Raw genomic sequence first — 25,406 nt, forward strand, 5'->3', positions numbered from 1 at the left:
ACAATTGCTAAACTAAAATTTGATATTGTGACATCCTTAGTTGCAACATAAATATTTAAAAAGAAATAGGTGGATTCTGAAAGTAAAAGCTGGGAGTAAAGCACTTAGTTGTTTTATACTCAGCAGATATGGTGAGAACGATCAGGGCAGACGGATACATGACACTTCAAACAGAGGCAATGATCCCTGCATTAGATTACATAATCTCAAAATCGGACATAAATTTAAGGCTACTTCTGAAGTGCAAATGAGCCGTATCGATCGTATATAATAAGGCCTAAAGCAGCCAGAGTTTAAGCTGCTGCGAGGCGCTGAGAGGATGCCAGCTCACCACTTTTGTGAAGGGCAGCTCTCCCTTCAGGCGTTCATGGCATAATGTCCGCCTTGTTTGGGGTGTGTCGGCCCATGATTGGCGACGGGGTTACAAGGGTTTAGTAAACATTCCTCCATTTCTGTCCTTTTCACTTTGGCCATGGTGAACGTCTCAGCGACTATTAGAGGTTAAGATCAGAGCCGTTGCAGAAGGGGCTGTAATGGTGGGCAGAGTGACAGGGCAGTGACGGGAGACAAATGTGCGCCTTCATCGCGGCGGGCGTCAGTATAAACAGTGGTGGACCTCGGGGTGACGCTCGGAATGGCTAATTCGCTGGCGATGAGGAAGACGAGAGGAAATCATGGCTGTCAACAGGACTAACACTTCCATCTAAAGCAATTGAGTGGGCTTTTTCAGCTCTGCATTACTGTGAAGAAGGAAAAAGAGGCTGATATGCTGGGTTTAGATTACATCATAACATTCTATAACATTCTATAACATTCTATGGGTCCATCATGTTTAATAGAGACGGGTTCCGGTGGAAGAAATATTGTTAAAGGAGACAGAGCACGCAAAATTCACTTTTATGAGCACTTAAACATGTTATGACGGTTTCCCCCCTTCATTAAGCATTTTGAATTATGCATGTTTGGGTGAGGCTTGAGTGCTCAAAAATGTTTATCTTTTACACAAACATACATGAGATTATTCACGTAAAGTAAAATAGGGCCATACATGTAGAGCTAAAAATGTCCAGAGATGAACAGTGAGTTGCATTTACTCAAGTAACTCTCTCGTTACTCTCTCAAGTAACACTCTGATTAAGTCTACAAGTGACAAACTTTATGATGACAATATGAAATGATTTAAACATTTCTTCCACCGCTTCTTCAAATATCATTATTGTGGTATGACCTTTGAAAACACTGAAAAATAAAAACGAATGAAACTCTCTAGCGGTAAAATGCCACCAATAGGCCAGTATCAGGAAAGTATCAGTACACATTTTCATCATAAGTGGATTTTCCTCCAGAACAAATGCTGCCCAACAAATCATTACATTCTAGAACCAGCAATATGACCAAAATAATTCAAAAAGAAACTGTTGCTTTTACTGCCCATAGTCTTCATATGAGTTTAAACTTCTTGTTGTAGTTTCAATCTTTACTTTAACAAATCATTGCAGATGCCAGGTGTCACTGTGCTTTCCCCACATCTCCCTTTAACCCGCTCATCAATCCCGTTGGCTTCTCTCCTCTGTCTCTTTGCACACCAGGCGGACAGTGTTGCGTCGTGGGCCACATTGATCAGGCCGAGGAGCACGAACGTCAGAGGGAAAATGATCCGATTCGTCTGGAAAAAATGACCCAACGCTGGGAGTCTGTGATTGACTTCTACTGGGAACAACACGGCTTGGATCTATTGTGAGGCCTCTGATACACGGGTCCATAATACCAGAGACAGGACAGGGCATCAACAAAAGGCCGGCGCACATGTGGACCCCCGGCGTGTGCACCTCAACTGCTCATTTGTTTCAGTCTTTGTAAAAAAAAAAAGAGCTGGTTCTGGTGTTAAATGTTTGACTTTACACTTTGTCTGCAGGATTTTATATGAAGTTTATATATGGACTGGCCACTAAAGCATGAGGGAATGTAAAACTTTTAACATCAAGTACAACCGAAGGAAAAAAGTGGCTCTCCAAGAACAACCAGATTTTAATCATAACTATTTGGACTAATCCGGGTCCAAAAGAAGGGCTAAATAAGGTCTAAAACAGGACAACATCATTGCTATAGTAGTTCTAAACAAGGTCCAACACAGAGAATCAATCCTAAATTCACAGTTTGACCACCACTGGTATAAACCATGTCAACAATGTGAACATTTGGTTTGGGAGTTGTGCGGCAAGATTGCAAACGAATCAAAATCGCAATTTGAATGGCACAGTTACAAACCTCAAAGGCTGATGTTTCTGAAGTATTTGATTTCCTCCACAAACAACACAATAGAACAGTTCAAATATGTTGTGAAATACAGGTACAATTTGAGTACTTTGTCAGTTCAAAGGCCTATTTCAGTCTTTTTGTCAATTCTTCTGGAGGCTTTGAAATGGCTTTAAACAGAATTCTATCATTGAAACATAAATTGTAAATCCAAATGCAATTTCACCTTTTTTTCCAAAAGCATGTTGCCTATTTGAGAGGTAAAAAAATAAAATGTTAACAGTGCTGTTTAAATAAGACCTTAAATGATGTCATTGATAAATAAGAGATTAAGTATTATTGGTTACACTGTGCAAAATAATTCAAATCTATGCATGTATCTATGCAAATGTACATATTTATGGAAAATTCATATTTACCAAACCATTATGGCCGGATAATTTGGACTAAAAAACCTATGCATGTATTCAAAAATGTATGTGATGACCAAAACTATTATATTCAAACTGTGACTCCCAATCTTATATTTATGATTAATTGTAAGTTGTTGGCTAGTTCCACTCTAACCTTTCCTGTGGCTCAGAGATAACTGGCCTCTCCATCCATCATCCTTTGCTTTGTCTCTGCACATTGAACATTTGAGCCTGTGGCAGGACACAGTCCAATCATATGTTACTCACAGACACATGAGGAGCATGCACAATGATGAAACTGAGGATTTATGTTTTTGTAATGCAAATGGCAGGCTAAGAATTCATTTTTGATATATTTTCTTATGCAGGAAGCGTTACATTTTCAAAAAATAAGTATCGACAACTTCATGCAAGGAATTATTGGGAATAATGAAACCACACACCTCCAACAAGGAATAACATTTACACATTTTCTAAGAATACAACATTTTAATCCTGTAATGACTCCCTGTGGCATGGATTACAAGATGGGATATATTTATTCATTAACTGTTGAGTGCCTGCTTATTTGCAGGGGAACAATTTTGACCTGATCGAGCATAAATCCTCAATTTACTTTATTGATGGCTAAAGTAATATCCTAATAATTAGGCTAGAAATAAAACATATTCTCACAGTGATGGAAGTGGAGCAAAGTGGAGTAAAACATTATTATAATAATTTATCTTGCTTAACCATTAATTTTAAAATGTGTTTACCGGTATGTACGACTGCAGTACATAAAGTACTACTATATTTCCTGTATTACGATGTTAATGGCACAGGAAGAGAGCTCAAGTGTTTTTTTGTACAAAATGAAACACATGGAACCAAAGAGCCCATTATCCATTAGGACAAGACACAGGCAAACTACATATGGAGACAAAATGGGACTTTTTCATGAAATTGGAACTTTCAAGAGGAATCTAAATTATATAAATGCATTAATAATCTGGAAAACCATTCTACTATGTATACAAAAAATAATGAAGTTAACTTTGTTTTGGCAGTTGCTTTCAAATCACTGTTTGACCCACATAATCCCAGCAAAGACGAACAAGAGATGAGTAAACAGGAAAACACAAGACAGGTAATGCTGAGGGACCTAAACAAACAAAGAAGACGGTTCATGGCTGCATTGGAAAACAGCCCGCCTCACAAGCTAACACGGCTAACACGGCTAACACGGCTAACATGGCTAACATGGCTAGCGGGTCCAGTGCAGCGGACCGCGGCCCCTCCCCCGCGGCAGGACGGGGCTCCACCGGCCCAGATGTGGAATATTGGGACTTTATCGTGTAAGATGGAGGTGAGGGGATGACTCTACAGCAGTTAGCCCTCATCATGTGTGAAATTAAACACAAAATGCAGCGTTGTATGGCATCACTGAGTGCAGAAATGAGAGCGGCGGGCGGCGTGGCTCGACTCCACCATTTGAGTGTGACATAAGGGGGCTGAAAGCGTGGGGAGGAAGAGCTGAACAACATATTTCAGAAAATACAGATGAGCTGATGGTGGTGCTGTGGGCAAAGGTGGTAACTCTGTGGACGCAGAACTAGAACATGAAAAGCAAGATCCTGGATTTGGAGTCCAGATCTCGAAGGAAAAACCTCAGACTTTTGGGGGCACCAAAGGGAGAGGAGGGAGACGACACGAAGAAGACCCTGGAGAAGGTCATCCCAGAGCCCATTTCAGGCTCTGGAGTTGTGGTCTCCCCATCGCAATGGAAAGAGCGCCGCGCCTGGGCAAAACAAGACCAGCAGCTGATTAACCACGAGACCTGATAATGAGGTTTCTTAATGATTGTGTGAAAGAACGTGTAATGAAGGCTGCAAAGTTAAAGGAGACCTCCAATACAAAGGCAAGTCCATATGACTGGCGTATCTGTGAGGAGCTCAGGAAGAGAAAACTGAGACATGGGTTTTCTTTCCCGGCGACTCCTCTGGTGACTTTCGAAGGTAAAAAAGCGTGGGGAATGCGAGTTCAGGTTGTAGTCACATGGTGATACAGTTCTGTTGATTTGAAGAGACTGATGATAGTGACGTGATTTTTTGTTTGGTTTATATCAGACTTTATGCTCCATGTTGGTTGTGTATCCAGTTCTTTGAGAGGATTTGAGCCTTGTACATGGTCGGGATTTGGATTCGGTGCATGTTTTCAGCATGAACACTTTAGTTTCTGTTCTTGTGTTCATGTCTTGTGTTCGACCAGAGCGCAAAAAAGTTCAATGAAGTTCAATGGCAAAATCAATGAACCCAATGGCAGGGGAAGTGTTACAAGCAGCATCCTTTAATGTAAACTGCATTGAACCCAAAACAATCAAACATTTTATTAAAAATGAGAAAAGAAAGAATTGACATGAAATATTTACAAGAGACACATTTGAATGACACCAAACATAAAAAACGAACCACATTTTGTTATAAAAAAATTGTACTATTCATTATTTCGGGGCAAACACAGGAGCCGAGTGGCAATAGTGGTTTTTGAACAGAGTTTTGAATGAGAGAGGGTAGATATGTCCTTCTTAAAGGAACTATTAATGGAAAGGTTTGTACTCTATTAAATGTATACGCTCCACCAGGGAGTAATATTACATTTTATACTAATATTATAAACCCGATTGAAAAATCACTCTGAGGTAATCTGTGGCGGCAATTGAAATCTTCCAATGTCAAACTCAAAAGGTACTGGAGGAACAATGAATAATAAGTTCTGTAAAATTAATGAAGTCTGCTTATTGACCCTTTGTTTAAGGAAAAAAAGGACTTTATACTGGACTTTGTAGGTGCAAAAAACTGCAAATTTAAAAAGGCCAACATTTCTAAAATTCTAGCTATACAGGCACTGCAGCTTGTGCACAGAGACATAACCTCGGGGCTGGGTGGAGTTCAGAGAGGCTGGAGGGCCCTTGTTTTAAAAAGGAGAACTGGAGGGTGAGTTCCAATTAGAGGGGGATAGGATTTCTGGGGATAGTCAGGGTTCTGATGGTGTTCAATTTGGGGACCACAGGATATAATCTCTGCTGTTGTCCAGATGATTTTATCAAACCTGGACCTGCATCATGCTTTGAGACGGTTTGCAGTCAAGTGTGGGATGAAGATCAGCGCCTCCAAATCTGAGGTCATGGTTCTCAACCGGAAAAGAAGGTGGGAGGGGACCCCGGGGAAGTCCCAGGACACCCACGTCTCTCAGCTGGCCTGGGAAGGACTCGAAAATAAGCAAACTAAAGCAAACTAAAAAGATAAAGTTGCTGAGAAAAGTGCTAGATCAAAGTTAAAACTACATTGTTCAAGCTTGTGGGACGTTTTACATTATATTAATATACTAAACAAGATTATTACTATACTAGGAAACTTGTGGTGGCTGCTGCTGCTGAAATACCACTACTACTGCTACTTTTATATTGGTTAAATATATTTTCAATATGATTTCACAATTCATCTTCTTTTATCACTGAGTAATTCAAACAAATCATAACCAATATTTTCCATCCATGCACCCATGAATGGCTCATCACACATATGCACCTGGTTACATCTCTCTATTTGGTCTAAAGTTAAATGTAAAATAGTTGAAGGATTCAATACATTTCTCTGATCTAAAGCTTGTGGTGAGTCTAAATCAGCCCATTTCCATTCACCTCCACTTCCCCGTTCTCCACTAATGGCAAAGAATCCCTGGTGGCGTCGCATCTTTTTCCATCTCGCTGCCAATTGTACAGGACATCTTTCACATTCTGTCTTCTTCTTTGACATGGGCCCCTTTGGACTGCCAAAACAGGCCAGGAACACACAAGTCATATGTGTATCCTCTGATGGATATCTAACTGAAATACTTGTGAATACTGTTTTTTTCTCGGGTTAGACAAACTCGGAGACGAGGGGTTGGTACACGGGAGGAATGGACCGGAGTCCGACCGGAGACAACGTTAAAACGTTAAAAACATGCTGCAAAGAGTGAATGAACAGTTTCTACAGGTCCCTGGGTATGCGCGTAGTCATTCATATGCAAAAATAATGAAAGCAAGAACAACTGTGGGGTGTTTGACAGGAAATGTATCTAAAGCTGCAAATTCATCACGGCAAAATATTAAATGTGCACAATTTAACTTTAGTGGAGGGTCTGCCACCTGTAGAGGCTCTTGCTATGCCTGGAATATTACACAGTGTGGCATTAAAAACAAGACAATGACAGCACCAGGCATAGTTACAGGTCAAATCAGCGGTGACCCACACTGTAAGAATAGTTGTTTTTATTTATATGTTTGCAGGTATTTATTTAAGCAATAGAATCCGCTTTAAACTTGAATGCAGATGGATAAGTTTAACTCCACGGGCAAAGCACAGGCAAAGTAGGAACATTTCTATGGAAACAAGCAGGTATCCTCCATCATAAGAAGACATATTACACAAAATTGTTGATTATTTGAAAAAAATAAGACTCATGATACATATTAATTCTAATGGTCCAAAAAAATCATGTAACCATTTTTCAAAAATAAAAAAACCATAGAAAATATGCTGCTTGCTGTAGTGTAATGTCACTGTTAGTCGTTTTGGATCATCATTGCCTTTTATGATGAAACAGTGATCTACTTTTGTTGTAGTTTAATATTACTGTAAGTCCAATAAAGGCGTATTACGCCTCCTTTAATTAGGATGTACTTTTAATGTTCAGCTTGCTTCAACACTATTGGGGACACAATTGAGACAAAGAGGTTCCACAATTAATGGGAAATACAGGAAAGAAGTTACATAATTCCACCCAGTACCACCTAAACTACAGTATATGCACCCCACTGGTGGTGATGCAAATGGTCACATTTATTTATTGTAAATGCAGCTCTTAGGGTGAGTCTATTGTGCTCTTTCTGCATCTAATTATATAGAGCTTTACTCTCTGCGAAGCATGAAGTGCACTGTCAGCATACTAGCATACTAACGGCAAAACTCGCTTTGGCCCCTTGCAAGTCGTGAAAAGCACTAAACGGTGAATAAGGCTAGAAATGTATTAAGGCAGTGAGCAAGACCAGTGGACTGCTGCAAAGATATTAAAATAAACTAGCACTGTTTTTCAAGTGCAGTAGCTTTAATATCTAGTTTCTATAATCTTACTATTAAAATATAATAAACACAAAGCGTTAAATTGAAAGTAAATATTCCCAAATTGATGACCACAGACCCCAAACCAGACTCTGTATCTGCATCCACCTGAAAATGAAGTACACAGCCCCTTTTTAACAATTTGTAAAGGGCACTTTGTATGTCCACACTTGACCGCTGGCGTGTGGCGAGGAACCAAAGCGAATCCAAAACTAATCAAACATCCTCTGACTGCAGCTCTAATCTGCGTGACACTCTGCACTACGGCTGATAAAGTCCATTAGAGCCTAGTTAATATATCCAGACTTGATACGTTTGGCTTGTGAAGTTGAGGCGTCGTACCCCACAGATCATGAGTGGAATGATGCTCCTCACTTATGGGAGCGTAGGCCAGTGAACAGGAGCGTGCGGGACAAAGGGCATTGGCTCTTTGATATCACTGTTGGAAATGGAGTAGGTGAAGTTAGCTCCTTTGCACACAACTAATAATATAAAGAACAGAACTATATAGAACTCTAAAGACGCAGAATCCCGGTAAACCCTGAAATAATATCTTTGAAAAACCTGAGCAGTGACAATGACAAAGCCGAATAAAGCACTTCAGTCATTCATTAGTGTTTGGAATTTGCCATAAAAGTGACTTATTCCACTCTCTTAAACTCAGACCGTATTAAGAAAATATACACACAAAAAATATTGTGCCAAAAAACATTATACCGACTATATTATTTAAACTAATCGTCACAGTTTCTCAACCCAAATGGAAGCAAAGATACAACGGAAAATCTCTATAGTACGTTCAGAAATGATAGAATTGGCTTATTCAATTTTTTTTTTTTAATACAAATTCACTTCACTAAGTTCTCTCAACTGTCATCAATCATAACTTTTGGGTTAAATAATGGCATCTTTTAAAAGCCATATCATGGTGCCCAGAGAAGATGTGAGATGTTCAAAAGCAGACTTATTTTGAGCAATGCATATGATTGAAAGGATTTTATTTGCTCTCTTATTTTAGTAAAGTAAATGTTATAATGGTATTTTAGGATTTTAGAAGTCTGTACTTACAATCAAACTTGCCTTGCCATTATATAGAGATATTACCGGTAACGATATGCTTCTGATTTGGACTATATTTTTCAACTATAGACGTTCTGCAATGTTATGATTTTACTTAAACACAACCTACAGGATCATACGAGATTTTCAGCTCACAATATTGTACCTATAGACCACAAAATCTACCAAATGATCTTGCATTTGTTATTTTCCACTAAGCCAGGACCTCTCAAATCCCAAAGACATCCAGCCCCAGCAGAACGCACCTCTTGCATGTCGACGAGCCTCATTCAACATTCAAATCATGAGCTGCTTTGGCCAGTGTAAGAAAAAAAAGAAATGTCAGGTCATTATAGATCGCGATTTTTGCTGAGGTAAAACGAATACATGAAACCTTTATTACCCACAAGGCTGTGCGGCAACAAGAGGAGCGACACCTTCGGAATAATTCCATTTTTTGTGGGCTTTTGCTGGTCAGATCAGACAGCGGCGCGCTCCTCTATGAGCTGCTGGTGCATGTTCTCCTGCTGGTCATGTCAGGGTCACTGCCTCATCACATTAGAGACTGATCAAAGTAAAGCAGAAGAAAAGCAGGAGAAGCTCGTTTATAACAGTGTGGGCATTAAGTCTGCAGCAGCAGCATCTCGGGGTCACCGGGACGAGGGTACGCCGGATGAAGGGTTGTTTAGAGTCGATACCCAAATACTAAACAATACTAACAAGCAAGTAATACTGAAAAATATAATAGTAAATCTGAAGTACCCAACTGTAGCGTATGTTACCAAAAGTGTATTATTGTGAAGTGGCGGTACGAAGCTTTGGGATGAGAGTTGATCGGCTTTTCAAGGGTTCAAAGCCGTGTTAGCGACGAAAAACGTGATGAAAACGAGTGATGTGCCAACGATTTTGTGACTGACAAGTTAGAAACATTTAAATACCTACTTCCTCCTTTCACGGATTCAAAATCAAGTAATCATTCTATTTGAAAGATATTGTCTAAAAAAGAGGATCACTGCAGTATCAACATTATATCAACAGTATCGAGTGTCTTTATAATCAATATAGTTTGAAATGTTAAGTAATCAAGCTCTAGCTACAAGATACTGTGACACACACACACACGTACACACGTACACACACACACACACACGTACACACGCACACACACACACACACACACGTACACACACACACACACGTACACACGCACACACACACACACACACACGTACACACACACACACACACACACACACACACGTACACACACACACACACACGTACACACGCACACACACACACACACACACGTACACACACACACACACGTACACACGCACACACACACACACACACACGTACACACACACACACACACACACACACACACACACGTACACACACACACACACACACACACACACACACACACGTACACACACACACAGACACGTACACACACACACACACACACACGTACACACGTACACACGCACACACACACACACACACACACACGTACACACACACACACACGTACACACGCACACACACACACACACACACACACACACACAGACACGTACACACACACACACACACACGTACACACGTACACACGCACACACACACACACACACACACACACGTACACACACACACACACACACACACACTCACAATGCAGCAGCCGTCGTAATCGGAAAGACTGACTACAGAGGACAAATCCCAGCCCCTCCGAGTGCCAGGCTAAGATAGATGGAGCGGCCGGTAAAAATAAAATAAAATACAGGGAGTAAATCACGGCTGTGGATGTCTCTGAGGTGGTGATCAAATGATCTTAAGTTCTGAGCACAAGGAGAGAGTCGGAGGAGCCGTTCCCAGACGCAAGCACTTAATATTTCACACAGGAGCGCACCAGGACTTAGACTGTACCGGGGCAACCGTCACTGAGGCACATCAGATTCTCACTCCTCACACGCACATATACGGCAGCAGCAAGCACCGGTTAATTTGGCAAACAGGGATTGCTCTTTGAATAGAAGAAAAACAAGTGGTAAGGGCATGAAAACAAATAGAACTGACGTGGGCATGAAAATTTAATGTTTGACAGCGCGGAGAAGAATAGGAATACAATGCAGAGCTTATCTTAAAGGTGCAGTGATTTGTTATTGTGGTGAAGCTAATATTCTGAAATACAAGATTTACTGCTCAAGTGGAATTCAATGAAGAGATCCAATATTTATTAAAGGTACTTTTTCATGGCAAAATAAATTAAGACCAACCAATTTTGTATGAAGGCTGGGGACGTTTGTTGGTCATTTATTTACTTTCGTCCACATTTTTTTAGGAATGTTCTAAGACAATATGAACTGAGCAAAATGACTGAGCCAGTAATCAATCTCACAAAGCTGAGGTCAGTACAAGGTCAGTACAGGTCATACAATTATGGTCAATTACCAATTCAAACTCAAAATGACACAGAGAAGTCCATCCCTGACAATCATTTATTTACTCATTCATCTAGTGTCGCTTTTCATCGAGTTTGGTTTTGTTTATCCCAATAATTATGGGACAATTTAGCACACTAACCTTTCATTCCATAATTCAATTTAATCTTTAATAAATTACTTTACATACAGCTTTAAGTCCCTTTTCATGGAATTTGTTGCTAAATCAATGTTTGACAAAACTTAGCTCTCTTTGTCTGTTTGTTGTCAACACTTTTCTTTAGTTTTTGGTTTCCAGTCTGATTATTTTGCCTTGTGTCCGTGAATCTCAAACAGAAATTAGTCGCCCGTGGCCCCTGTGATAGACAATAGTGTCAGGCACTTTCTCCTTCCTTTGGAATTAAGGGTGTAATGATTTTCCCAGTAAACATGATCAGAGCTAATGGTGAGGGCCTGACCCCACCGTGAGACACACCACTGTTTGATTCTTTAAAGCGGTTAAAGTGATCTAATGTTTATGCAGGTACAACTGATGGCCACGTTTCTGATTAAGGTTCAAAGACTGGATTACATAAGAGGTAAAACAGTAGACAAGGACTTTAAGTGAGACAAATGAAGTCCATTACAATGTCTGGGATAATTATTATAACCATAGCAGCTATAAAACATCTTTACAAAATATGTTTTTCTAGTGATGACCTTCCCCACTGTGTTGAAAAATGATCATAATATATTATATATTTACTTAGGATGAGAAACTGATGCAGGTGGATTAAACCCACCTACAGAGCCCAAGAAAAAACAGAAACAAACATGTTCAAAAGAGCCACATTTACTTTGCCACAGCACAACTGCAAAGTTAATGCAGACAGAGGTAAAACAAACACAAACAAACAAACAAACTACTAACAAGCATTTAATTTTAGCTTTTGAGGAATAACATGAAACTTTATTTTAAGAATTAATTGATTGACTTTTTGACTATTTTCCATAACCTAAAAAAAAGGCTTTCTAAAGTTTCCACTCACCATTGAATTTGTAAAATGTTTACCAAAGTACAGCTCTGAGTCATGACATTTTCTCTTTGTCTAGAATTAAATGCTACAAATGTAACATCATTGTTCAAACATAACCAATGGGGGCCCCGTGTCAATTTACATTGGAAAACATTTCCCTTGACTTGTTATGCCGAAGCTTTTAGCTGCGCGAGCACAATGTAAATCAACAAGCAACTTCATTTCTTAATCCACTTCATTAATTCTCTGTTATCTCGATTAGTCATGGCAGCATATTTAAAAACATTATATACCCTACTGCGGCAAAAGCGAGAAAATGCAGAGGGATAGTTGACATTTTTATTATTGAAAATATACTAATTATTTGATAAGGGCCAGAGTTGTGGCAGGTAATTTCAGGATGACAAGGCAAGCGGAAATAGCTTCAACTTTATATGGAACCAGTTTTGACGAGATGTTTTCTGATACTGACGCTAACAAGGTGCAGTAATAGAGTTTGAGCGAGATTATATAGACATCGACGCCCACAGGTAAACACAGCCATCACAACATAACAGCAGCATCCACTTGGGAAGCACGTTCTTCCATTTCAGTCCCGATGATATGAAGACAGGAGAGCGGCTGGTGGATTGCCATAAAGCACACTGGGAATAAGTCTGTACAGCGACATTAACCTTTCTCAAACTGTTTGTGAGCAAATGGGGAAAAGTAGAGTAACTAGGTAACTCTGCTCCGATCACCTCCGGAGCATTGCCCAGCTTCGCCCCTCTCTCACTCCACGGTCAGCCGAAACCCTGCTCCCGCCTCGACTCCTGCAACAGCCTGCTCTACGGTCCACTTTCCCAACTCCACACAAGTCTCCAGTACATCCAGAACTCTGCAGCACGCCTCCTCCACACATCGCCCCTGTTCTCAGAGACCTCCACGGGCTCCACATCAGGCTCAAAGCTCCTCACCATTGTTTACAGGTCCATCCATAACCGGGCCCCCTCGTCCATTACCACGCCCCCACCCGCTCCCTCAGATCCGCTGATGCCAACCTCCTGTCTCCCCCAGGAGGAGACTTAGGACCGGAGGGGACGGAGCCTTGTCTGTTCCTCTGAGAGCGATGGGAGCCACACTCACTATCTTTCAAAAAATCACTCGAAACCCATCTTTCTAAAACTGCCTTTCGATAAGTTTGTCCTACTTTATACTTCGTGTTCGTCTCTCAAATGTGAAGCGTCTTTGGGTATCTTGAAATGTGCTGTATAAGTGTAATAATAATAATAATAATAATAATGATAATGGTAATACTCATTGTCATCATCATTAACAAGATATTGCCTTTTTCATATGTCACTGTCCTGCACAGATTTGCTGAATGTCTTTCCTCACCTTTCATCTCATTTCAGCCCGTTTACTGTTATTGTAGAATTAAGGATTCAAATATATCACTATACTATAGTAGAAAAAGCTTCAGTTGTAGTCATCTGGACTCAGTTAGAAAAAATAGACGTTTCGACTCTCATCCAAGAGTCATGTCTAAATTCTGTTATTGACAATGACTCTTGGATGAGAGTCGAAACGTCTATTTTTTCAAACTGAGTCCAGATGACTACAACTGAAGCTTTTTCTACTATGGAACACGCCTGGACGAATGAGGGATTACACCGACACTATACTATAGCTTGCACAGAAGATCCTGGACTGTTGGAGCGCTTGGTTTCCCGTTTATTTCTCTATTCACACAATCAGTTAATCAGCTGTGAAGCATGCTGGGTAATTAAACTGAACAGCCAAAGGTATGCAAGGTGCAAGTCCGTAGTTCTGCCAGCTACATCATCAGAGCTAGAATTAGACTTACCATTGACCATTATAAAATTAAAACAGATCAACCACCGTATAACACAGGTATATGTATATTTATATGCACAGTTTGTCCTGCAGACAAGACGCCATTGCTACTACAGTTCCCGTTTCACAGCTCCCCAGATTACCCACAGATACTTATTCACGCTTTACTTTTTTAACCACTTTTACTCATTTTGATCCCTTAAACGGCGACACACGAAGGATTTGTCTGTGTCGTTTAGCCAGTTTCGCATAAATGAAAAGAATCCACTGCAGCTCTACGTAGAGTGACGTATTGTAAGGACGGACTTCTTTTTTTATTTTTTATTACATTGTGTTTGATCAATATTGTGATTTAAAATGTCCAAAATGTCTCATGATGATCCACAGGTGTCATAGGATAGAACTAAAGCACAAAAGGCCTTCTTTAATCTTTAATAGAGGAAACCTTTTGTGTTGAAGTCATGGGTAAAATGTTGAGAAAAAGTAAAAGGAAACATGGAATAATCAAAAGGGATTGAACCGTTATGTTCAGTCAAATGGTGGTTTTGGCAGCGCAATATTAGTCACTGTTTGTATTGTGGGGGAAAATGGTACTGCATTTCCACTGGCCTGAACCATACTCGTTTGGATAATAATAACCCGACTCGTGTAAACTACTTCTTTACTTGATTCTCCTGATGTTGTGTTACTTTGCAGCATCAGTACTTTGATTTGCAGACTCTGGGATGCAGCTCTGGAGAAATTGAAGCGGCGATGTGGGAAAAGCAGCGCTGCCCAGGGAACACTCATATTTCATTTATATCTGTCAGTAATGCTCTCATCTCACCCAGACATCAACGAAATCACAAGGATACAGCACTCCTTAACTTTTACTCCAGAGTCATGGCAAAAAGGACATCTCACTTTTATCTTAAATGGACTCTTGGATAAATGTAGAGGATTGTGTCCATCCGTAAATGACAGAACAGAAGAAGGCAGAGAGAACGCTACAAGTATCAATCACATTTTGGACATGTTGTTTTTACAAAAGACCTTCATAAAAACGACACTAAACCAGGGTCTGCTGTTTGCCTTAATATGCAATGAGTTCACCCTCTTTTATTTGTGTTTTTATGGCTTACTGCTTGTGAACAAATGCATTATTTTGCATGGATCATAAATTATAATTTGCAAAAACCTTCACTCACTTTATTTCTGGGGGTGCGTAATTAATACAAATCAAAAATGTATTATAATTATTGCTCCAATCAATGACAAAAAACGAAAAACAAATAAAAAAAGTCTTACAAAACATCAGTAACCAATAATAAGTCAATAGTACCTCTATATCTTAACATTTGACAGTACATACATAAATCCTTCACATAATCATCCTATCAATTGTAACCCAAATAATTGTGATATACTTATTTCCATAATATAGCAGCCCATAACTTATAGATTCCTTTATTTCGCATCTTTGAATCTTTTGAGTATTTGTCAAGTGCCACATACAAGTAAATCCATCTGTCCTCATCCTCGCAGAGATAATTCCCTCTGACTTACGACGCCCTTCTCTTTTGTGCTTCAGAGGCTAAGATGGTGGCTGTGTTTACTTATCGTGGGGAGCGTAATCAAGGGGAAATTGCATGTTCATGGCACAGATAGCACAGACCGGTCACCAGCAGGAAGCTCTTTCGCTGCGGCCAATTTATCTGCGAGGCAAACTGTCACCAAGTTCTCCAGCCCCGCGCTTGAGACCTAACAGCAGGCCATGGCATATGAGGGTATCCACGGCGATGCAACGCTGAAAGAAAAGATGACATTTTCGGTTCAAAGAAAGATTCAAATAAATGTTTGTACTACAGCATGGCATGGGAATGGAAATGTGACAAATTCAAATTGTGGGCATATTTCTCACAAGAAAATACTGACCATGTTTCCTGGTAACTGACAGTCTTCATAGGAGTATTTAGTATTACCATGTTTATAGTATAATATTGTGCATATACTGTATTTTTCAAGGTTAGTTGTAGATCCGTCACAATTAAAACATTTTTGTTAGACTTTGCTACATGTGAATCCAAAGTTGATTGTTTTTTCCATCATTACTCATGCGTTTATTTTAATTGTTGTGACTCAAACTGTGGTAATTTACATATAATCCACATCAGAACTGGAAGTGAAGTAGAGTGAATTGTAAATCTGGATCAGACCAAACCAGGTCCTTTGACAACAGCAAATCGTAAATTAACTGTTAAAAAATATCTAAGTCACTGCGATTACTAGTTTCCTTGTGTCGCTCCACAGTTTCTAATTGAGTGAAACGTACTCACTTGCCAGGATCATTAGTGATGCGGCGTGAGGAAGGGCATCCCGCATAAAGAGCCTTGAAAACCTCCACATGAGTGAGCTGGATCCAGTGAGCTGAGGAGGCTGGTTGCTCTGCTGCTGTGGAAGTGTTTAATGCATGAGCTGCGTTGTTATTTCTTATATCCTCTTCAATAAAACAACAACAAAGGAGATTTCACACTTGCTCATTTAAGTGCGGGGTTATGTGCTGTGAAATAAATCGGGGGTTATCTGAGTAGAGCTTATTATGGTCCTCTGAAGGGGTCACCTTTAACCGCGCCTCTCTCTAATGCAGGTTATGCAAGACTAGGGCCTGATCTGGGTACGCATGGGGCGAGATGTCACTGAATAAATAACACGCTAACCCCAACAAACACAGCCGCCAGATCCAGGGATTAGCATATCATTATTTGCGAGTGAACGTGTGGACAAAGAACTGAACGGCCAATCTTAAAAGGTACATAAAAGTGATTTAGCTTCGGAGCTTTCTTCTTTTTACATTTTGCAAATGTAGAAAATATTTTTCCAGGAAGAGTCTTTCCCCAAACACTATAAGCTTATTATGAGGAAAGAGTCACGTTTCATCCGAGTGCCACTTCTACAGAAAAGTGTAACTTTGAATGGTCCAAGGATTATAGTAGAAAAAAGCTTCAGTTGTAGTCATCTGGACTCAGTTTGAAAAAGTAGACGTTTCGACTCTCATCCAAGAGTCATTGTCAATAACAGAATTTAGGTCGAGAACTCCTATATTAATACTGTTCTGTGGTAAGACCCGCCCATTGGGAGGAGCCTTCCTGAAGTAGAAAGAGTTGTTGGTTTCAACAGAAACTCCCCCCTTGTATCTACCGAGCTAGCCTATTCAGAATCTTAATGGGCTATTAGAATCCTCTTTGTCTTAGTGAGACCCTGGCTCAACCACCCTGAGTACCTGATTAGCATTTGAATTCCCTGGTCCTTTACCTTTCCAGGGGTTCAGTAACCCATTATAAATAACAGGAAGATTAAACCTAAGCCCTCCATTTCTGTTTAAAGAAGGTCTTTCTTTTTTAACAAAAATAGCTTCCTTGACTCCTCTTTCAAACCATCTTTTCTCCTGCTTAAAACCTTCACCTCACCGTCTTCAAACGAGTGATTAGAGGCTTCAAGATGGAGATGCACGGCACTCTGTGGTCCTGAACTAGTATTTCTTCTGTGCTGATAAAGCCTCTTGTGTAGAGGCTGTTTCGTCTCACCTATGTAACGTTCTTTACAGCTTTCTTCACTGCATTGGATCGAATAAACTACATTGCTCTGTTTTTGAGTCGGCAACTTGTCCTTTGGGTGAACCAGTTTTTGTCTTAAAGTGTTTCCTGGTTTAAAATAAACAGGGACTTCGTGTTGTCTAAAAATTCTCTGCAGTTTTTCCGACAGGCCAGACACATAAGGGATAGAAACACCCTTCCTTCTCTGTTCAGTTTCCCTTTTGTCCTGCTTCTTGGTTCTCTTCACTCTGTTGAGAGCCCAAGCGGGGTAACCACAGGCTGAGAGGGCATTACGGACATGTTTTTCCTCTTTCTTCTTGCCCTCTGAGCTGGTGGGCACACCTTGAGCTCTGTGTTGTAAGGTTCTGATCACCCCCAGCTTGTGCTGTAGTGGGTGGTTGGAACCAAAGAGCAGATACTGGTCCTTGTGTGTAGGTTTCCTATATACTTCTATTTGGAGTTTCCCGTCCTCTCCTCTGATCGTGGCACAATCAAGAAAGGCCAAGCGATTCTCCTTAGCGTCTTCTCTTGTAAACCTGATATGTGGGTCCACAGCATTGATGTGATCAGAGAAGGTTTTCAGCTCTTGTTTCTTGATTGTTACAAACGTATCATCGACATAGCGGAGCCACAGTTTTGGGGCTATGCCTGAGAATGAGGACAGTGCCTTCTTCTCAAAGTGCTCCATGTACAGGTTGGCCACATCCAAGTGTAATGAGTTTGCATTATTCTTTAATGACAAAGTTCAGGGCATTAAAAATGCTATAAATCCCACAATGCAAAAAATTACCCTAAAAGCACCAGTAACTGACAAAACTGTCCATGAGATCATCACCAGTCTGAGTTCATCTACATGCTGCCTTGATGTGTTACCCACCAAATTTCTAAAGTCTGTGCTGAACAGTTTGTTAGCACCACTCACTCACATAGTTAACATGTCGCTTCAATCTGGAACATTCCCAATGTCTTTGAAAACTGCGGTCATAAAGCCTCTCCTAAAGAAGAGCAGTCTTGATGCCGCAGTACTGAGTCATTACCGGCCCATCTCTAATCTGCCATTTTGGGCCAAAGTCCTTGAAAAGGTTGTTTACCAACAGCTCACAGATTTCCTCTTAATAAACAACTCATTTGATGTTTTTCAGTCAGGTTTTAGACCTCATCACAGCACTGAGACTGCTCTTGTCAAGGTGACAAATGACATCCGCCTGAACACTGACACGGGCAAAGCCTCAGTCTTAATTCTGTTAGATCTGAGTGCTGCTTTTGACACTGTCGATCATGGGATCCTCTTACAGAGACTAGAGGACTGGGTGGGCATCACTGGCACTGCCCTAAACTGGTTAAGGTCCTATCTGGAAGACAGGAAGTACTTTGTTGAAATTGGTAGCTGTGTCTCAGACCACATGACCCTGACCTGTGGAGTGCCCCAAGGGTCAGTCCTGGGTCCCCTTCTGTTCAACCTCTACATGCTGCCGTTGGGTCAGTTGATACGCAGTGAAAATGTGTCCTATCACAATTATGCAGACGACACTCAGATCTATGTTTCACTATCGGCAGGTGACTATGGACCAGTAGATTCACTCTGTCACTGCATCCAACAGATCAGTTTGTGGATGCAAAACAACTTTCTCCAGCTGAACTCAGACAAGACTGAAATAATCGTTTTTGGCCCACAGAAACAAAGAGAAAGTGTTAGCGGTCACCTCCAGAGTCTCGCTCTAAAACCTACAAACCAAATTAGAAATCTGGGGGTAATAATGGACTCAGACTTGAACTTTAATAGCCACGTCAAATCAATAACATCAGCAGCTTTTTACCATCTAAAAAACATTGCCAAAATCAAAAATATAGTGTCAAAACCAGATTTAGAGAGACTTATCCACGCGTTTGTCTCCAGTAGATTAGACTACTGTAACGGCCTGCTCACTGGTCTCTCCAAACGAGCTGTAAAACAGCTGCAGTACATCCAGAACGCTGCTGCTCGGGTCCTGACTAGAACCAGGAAGTATGATCACATTAGTCCTGTTCTCAGGTCTCTGCACTGGCTCCCTGTGGCTCAGAGAATAGACTTTAAAGCAGCTCTGCTTGTGTACAAGTCTCTCCATGGCCTAGCACCAAAGTACATCTTGGATATGTTAGTGCCATATGAACCATCTCGGACTCTGAGGACCTCAGGGACCGGCCTCCTGCTGGTGCCCAGAGTCAGGACAAAACATGGGGAATCTGCGTTTCAGTTTTATGCAGCTAAAATCTGGAACAGTCTTCCTGAAGATGTGAGACAGGCTTCTACTCTGACAATGTTCAAATCTAAGCTAAAAACTGTTTTGTTTAGCTGCGCATATGACTAAAAGGATTTTTTCTTTGCACTCTTCTCTTTTGTTTGTGATTTTATTAGTTTAGAAAATCAGTTGGATTGATAATTTTTAATTTAGTTAATTTTATTGTATTTCTGTAATTTCTTTGTGATTTGAATGCATTTTTCCTGCTGTGAAGCACTTTGAATTGCCTTGTGTATGAAATGTGCTCTACAAATAAACTTGCCTTGCCTTGCCTTGCCTATGGGAGAGACAGGCGAGCCCATGGCACAGCCATGAATCTGTCTGTAAAATTGTCCCCGGAATTGAAAGTAAGTGGTGTTCAGACAGATGTCCAACAGTTTACATATGTGTTCAGGTGTCAGTTTGGTCCTTTCCTGTAGGGTGGTGTCTTCCTGCAGTCTGATCCTCACTGCTGCTACTGCATCAGAGGTCGGGATGCAGGTGAACAGGGACACAACATCATATGAAACCATGAGGTCATCTGGGTCCAGTTGGAGATGTTTCACTTTATCCACAAAGTTGTGCGTGTTTTCCACATGATGTTCCGAATTCCCCACAAGCGGAGCCAATATAGTTGTTAAATGCTTGGCCACATTGTAAGTGATGGAATCTGTGCTGCACACTATGGGTCTGAGTGGAACCTCCTTTTTGTGTATTTTTGGAAGGCCATAAATGCAAGGCATGGCTTCACCAGGATACAGTCTGTAATACAGAGGCCGGTCTATCGCTTCCTCTTTTTCCAGCCTTTGTAAACAGTCTATCACTTTCTTCTTGTAACCACTGGTCGGATCTCTTTTCAAGCGCTCGTATGTGGTCGTGTCCTCGAGGAGAAAGTGATAGACTGTTTACAAAGGCTGGAAAAAGAGGAAGCGATAGACCGGCCTCTGTATTACAGACTGTATCCTGGTGAAGCCATGCCTTGCATTTATGGCCTTCCAAAAATACACAAAAAGGAGGTTCCACTCAGACCCATAGTGTGCAGCACAGATTCCATCACCTACAATGTGGCCAAGCATTTAACAACTATATTGGCTCCACTTGTGGGGAATTCGGTACATCATGTGGATAACACGCACAACTTTGTGGATAAATTGAAACATCTCCAACTGGAGCCAGATGACCTCATGGTTTCATATGATGTTGTGTCCCTGTTCACCTGCATCCCGACCTCTGATGCAGTAGCATCAGTGAGGATCAGACTGCAGGAAGACACCACCCTACAGGAAAGGACCAAACTGACACCTGAACACATATGTAAACTGTTGGACATCTGTCTGAACACCACTTACTTTCAATTCCGGGGACAATTTTACAGACAGATTCATGGCTGTGCCATGGGCTCGCCCGTCTCTCCCATAGTGGCCAACCTGTACATGGAGCACTTTGAGAAGAAGGCACTGTCCTCATTCTCAGGCATAGCTCCAAAACTGTGGCTCCGCTATGTCGATGATACTTTTGTAACAATTAAGAAACAAGAGCTGGAAACCTTCTCTGATCACATCAATGCTGTGGACCCACATATCAGGTTTACAAGAGAAGACGCTAAGGAGAATCGCTTGGCCTTTCTTGATTGTTCCACGATCAGAGGAGAGGACGGGAAACTCCAAATAGAAGTATATAGGAAACCTACACACACGGACCAGTATCTGCTCTTTGGTTCCAACCACCCACTACAGCACAAGCTGGGGGTGATCAGAACCTTACAACACAGAGCTCAAGGTGTGCCCACCAGCTCAGAGGGCAAGAAGAAAGAGGAAAAACATGTCCGCAATGCCCTCTCAGCCTGTGGTTACCCCGCTTGGGCTCTCAACAGAGTGAAGAGAACCAAGAAGCAGGACAAAAGGGAAACTGAACAGAGAAGGAAGGGTGTTTCTATCCCTTATGTGTCTGGCCTGTCGGAAAAACTGCAGAGAATTTTTAGACAACACGAAGTCCCTGTTTATTTTAAACCAGGCAACACTTTAAGACAAAAACTGGTTCATCCAAAGGACAAATTGCCGACTCAAAAACAGAGCAATGTAGTTTATTCGATCCAATGCAGTGAAGAAAGCTGTAAAGAACGTTACATAGGTGAGACAAAACAGCCTCTACACAAGAGGCTTTATCAGCACAGAAGAAATACTAGTTCAGGACCTCAGAGCGCCGTGCATCTCCACCTTGAAGCCTCTAATCACTCGTTTGAAGACGGTGAGGTGAAGGTTTTAAGCAGGGAGAAAATATGGTTTGAAAGAGGAGTCAAGGAAGCTATTTTTGTTAAAAAAGAAAGACCTTCTTTAAACAGAAATGGAGGGCTTAGGTTTAATCTTCCTGTTATCTATAATGGGTTACTGAACCCCTGGAAAGGTAAAGGACCAGGGAATTCAAATGCTAATCAGGTACTCAGGGTGGTTGAGCCAGGGTCTCACTAAGACAAAGAGGTTTTAACAGCCCATTAAGATTCTGAATAGGCTAGCTCGGTAGATACAAGGGGGAGTTTCTGTTGAAACCAACAACTCTTTCTACTTCAGGAAGGCTCCTCCCAATGGGCGGGTCTTACCACAGAACAGTATTAATATAGGAGTTCTCGATCTAAATTCTTTTATTGACTATGACTCTTGGATGAGAGTCGAAACGTCTATTTTTTCAAACTGAGTCCAGATGACTACAACTGAAGCTTTTTCTACTATGGAACACGCCTGGACGAATGAGGGATTACACCGACATACGTCCAAGGATTATAATATTCAGCATCTCCACAGCACGTTATTTGGAAAGTAGGCGAGCGCTTTCTCAGGTTATAGTAATCCAACCGGATTTTACTTCTTTTTAATTTAGCTTTACCAGGGATGCTATAGTTTATGACATAGTTCAGTTAGAGATGAACTGAGTCACTTTTCTGGCATACAATGAAACCTATCCATCTTATTACTGTGTATATATTATTATTATAATCTCAATGTGATGTCCCCGGTTACATAAAGGTTAAAGAAAAAAACTATTATACTTTAACAATGTATTTTTACTCCACAGATCTCACTAGTAACCTGGTTTGGTTTTATCACTACTTGTTTCCATGGAGATGTGGAACATTACAAGCAAAGGTCATAGTGAATCATTCAGATGTAAGTTGGGTTGTCAAGATTAACTGGTTTGTCAATTATTATTCATTTATTTGTTGAAAAGTACATCATCAGTGCCCCGTTACCAGAAGCTGTTTGGATCAACCACTCAAAGCTGGTCAGTTTTAATATATCTTGTAATCTCAAAACGCTTTTTCCCTATGAAATGTAACCCAAAGGATATTTTTGCATATTTTTCCAAGCAGTGGAAGTACTTCTCCATGTAGCTCCTGACTTTCCTCACTAGCTGAGTAAGGCAGTGAGGAAATGAAGCAAATAATGGTCTGATTTGGAGAGGCTGAGCGGCATACGGCAGGTGGAGACGAGAGAGGAGGCTGACCGCTCTGCTTCACCACCGCCCGCCGAAGAGCGCCAGTGAGCAAAGAGGTGTGCCTTCAAATCACCTTTCTCCAAGCCGTGCAAGGACCTCTCGGGTGGATAATCGCGACATAATCATTGCTACATCCATCGATCCTTCACACTACGCTGCAGCCAAATGATGTCCTCCAGCTCCACTCCAGCCAAGTGAGGATTGAAGCCTCCAATTAGATCCAGTCATCTCTGAAACACACTGGTTTCACACTACGTGGAGAGAAAGAGGACTTTTTACACTGTGTACATTGTCTACAGGTGGATAAAAGTCTAACAATTCAGTCAGAAGATTTCTGTTCGAGGAGCAACTACACACACAATGATACTCCTGCAACGGACACTACTGCTAGTACTACTACTCCTACTATATGTACAATTATTACTGCTACGTCTGTCTGCATTATGCAAATATAGACTTGTTTTAAAGCACTTGGCATATTCCTACTCGTACCTCAACAGCTACTACTTCTATTAGCAATTATATTTATATATTAGTGACGGGCAGTATGCTCTACCATCAGCTCCCAGTGAAGACGGCTCTCTATTCATTATCACTCTGAGCATTAAAAAAACAATACAAAAAATTAAATGTTCGTAATTTTCTTGATAAAATTTGTATTAAGAAAATTACGAACATTAAATGTTTGTATTGTTTTTTGTGTTCTTTTAATGTTGTATCATCTTTTTGAGAGGAAAAAAAGTGCAAAACTGTCATATTCATGTGCAATACTATGTGCAATACTGTCATATTCATGTGCAATACTATGTGCAATACTGTCATATTCATGTGCAATACTGTTTTTTTCTAAATTATCTGTCCATATAACAGCTGTAAATAAGAACGTCATTATTATTATTATTATATAGTATAGGAGGTTTTTTCTAAGATTTTATTTTTTATAAGAGCTGTAAAGTGTGTTTTTGTATCTGTTATTCTGTTATTATTCACTTCTGCACCTACTTTGTGTTGCAACCATGGAATTTCCCCATTGTGGAACAAATAAAGGCTTATCTTATCTTATTTTCGTATTTGTTTACCTAGCTTGTTCCACACTCACTCTCTGTAACTCATATTACTTATTAATAATCATTTTTTTATAGGTGATAATTCGTTATAGTCCGTCCCCACATCTGAGTAATGGCGATCAAACCATATTTCAGTGCATGTTTTAGCAGATCTGAGCAGGAACAGCTCCAATTCACCACAGATCGATTCTTCTGAGCCGAAAGACAATTCACTTCGCTCAAAACGTCCATAAAATATATTTTCTCATTGAAGTTTGTTTTCGCTGCCTTAATTATTCCCTGTTTTTACCTGAACACTGGATTTTGAGTTCAAAGTAACTTTCCCAGTCTCTGCGGAGAAATACGATCATCTTTTACATTCACATTATTTATTAATATCGTGCTAATTCCTCATACATAAGTGAAGGTCAGAGCAAACGCCGTGCAGTGATTTGTGACTGAAGCCCAGTGACATTTATCCCCCCTGTGTGCACTTTAAGAACCCTTCTCTGTACCTTCACTTCTGTCCATCCATCCCTCTGTCTTTGCATCCTTCCTTCTGCAAAACCACGTTATAGTCCCAGAAAACAGAGGAATTAAATTACAAAATATACCAGCACGACAAATAGAGAGTAGAAGTAGATGGGTTGGCAAAATTGTGATACCAAGCAATAAATAAATATGACTTTCTTCCTTCCTTGCATCCTTCAGTTCATCCGTTATCTCTCCTTTCTTTCTTTCTTTATTTCTTTCTTTCTTTCTTTGTGTCATGTGTTATGAGTGAGCAATATCCCAAATTCATGCCACAATTTCCATGGGGAGATTCTGAAATATGACACATTTGCACTGTTTTCGTAGCAATTAACA

General features: G+C 40.6%; 1 protein-coding gene across 1 annotated transcript in view; it reads right to left on the reverse strand.

The window, feature by feature from the left end:
• Window positions 1–25,406, reverse strand: part of asic4a (acid-sensing (proton-gated) ion channel family member 4a) — a 192,411-nt gene that overhangs the window by 142,078 nt on the left and 24,927 nt on the right. The gene's annotated exons all lie outside the window — the stretch shown is intronic.

Source organism: Eucyclogobius newberryi, unplaced genomic scaffold (assembly GCF_026437365.1).
Source record: "Eucyclogobius newberryi isolate DKJ021-1_F unplaced genomic scaffold, fEucNew1.0.hap1 SCAF_14, whole genome shotgun sequence".
Taxonomy (NCBI): Eukaryota; Metazoa; Chordata; class Actinopteri; order Gobiiformes; family Gobiidae; genus Eucyclogobius; species Eucyclogobius newberryi.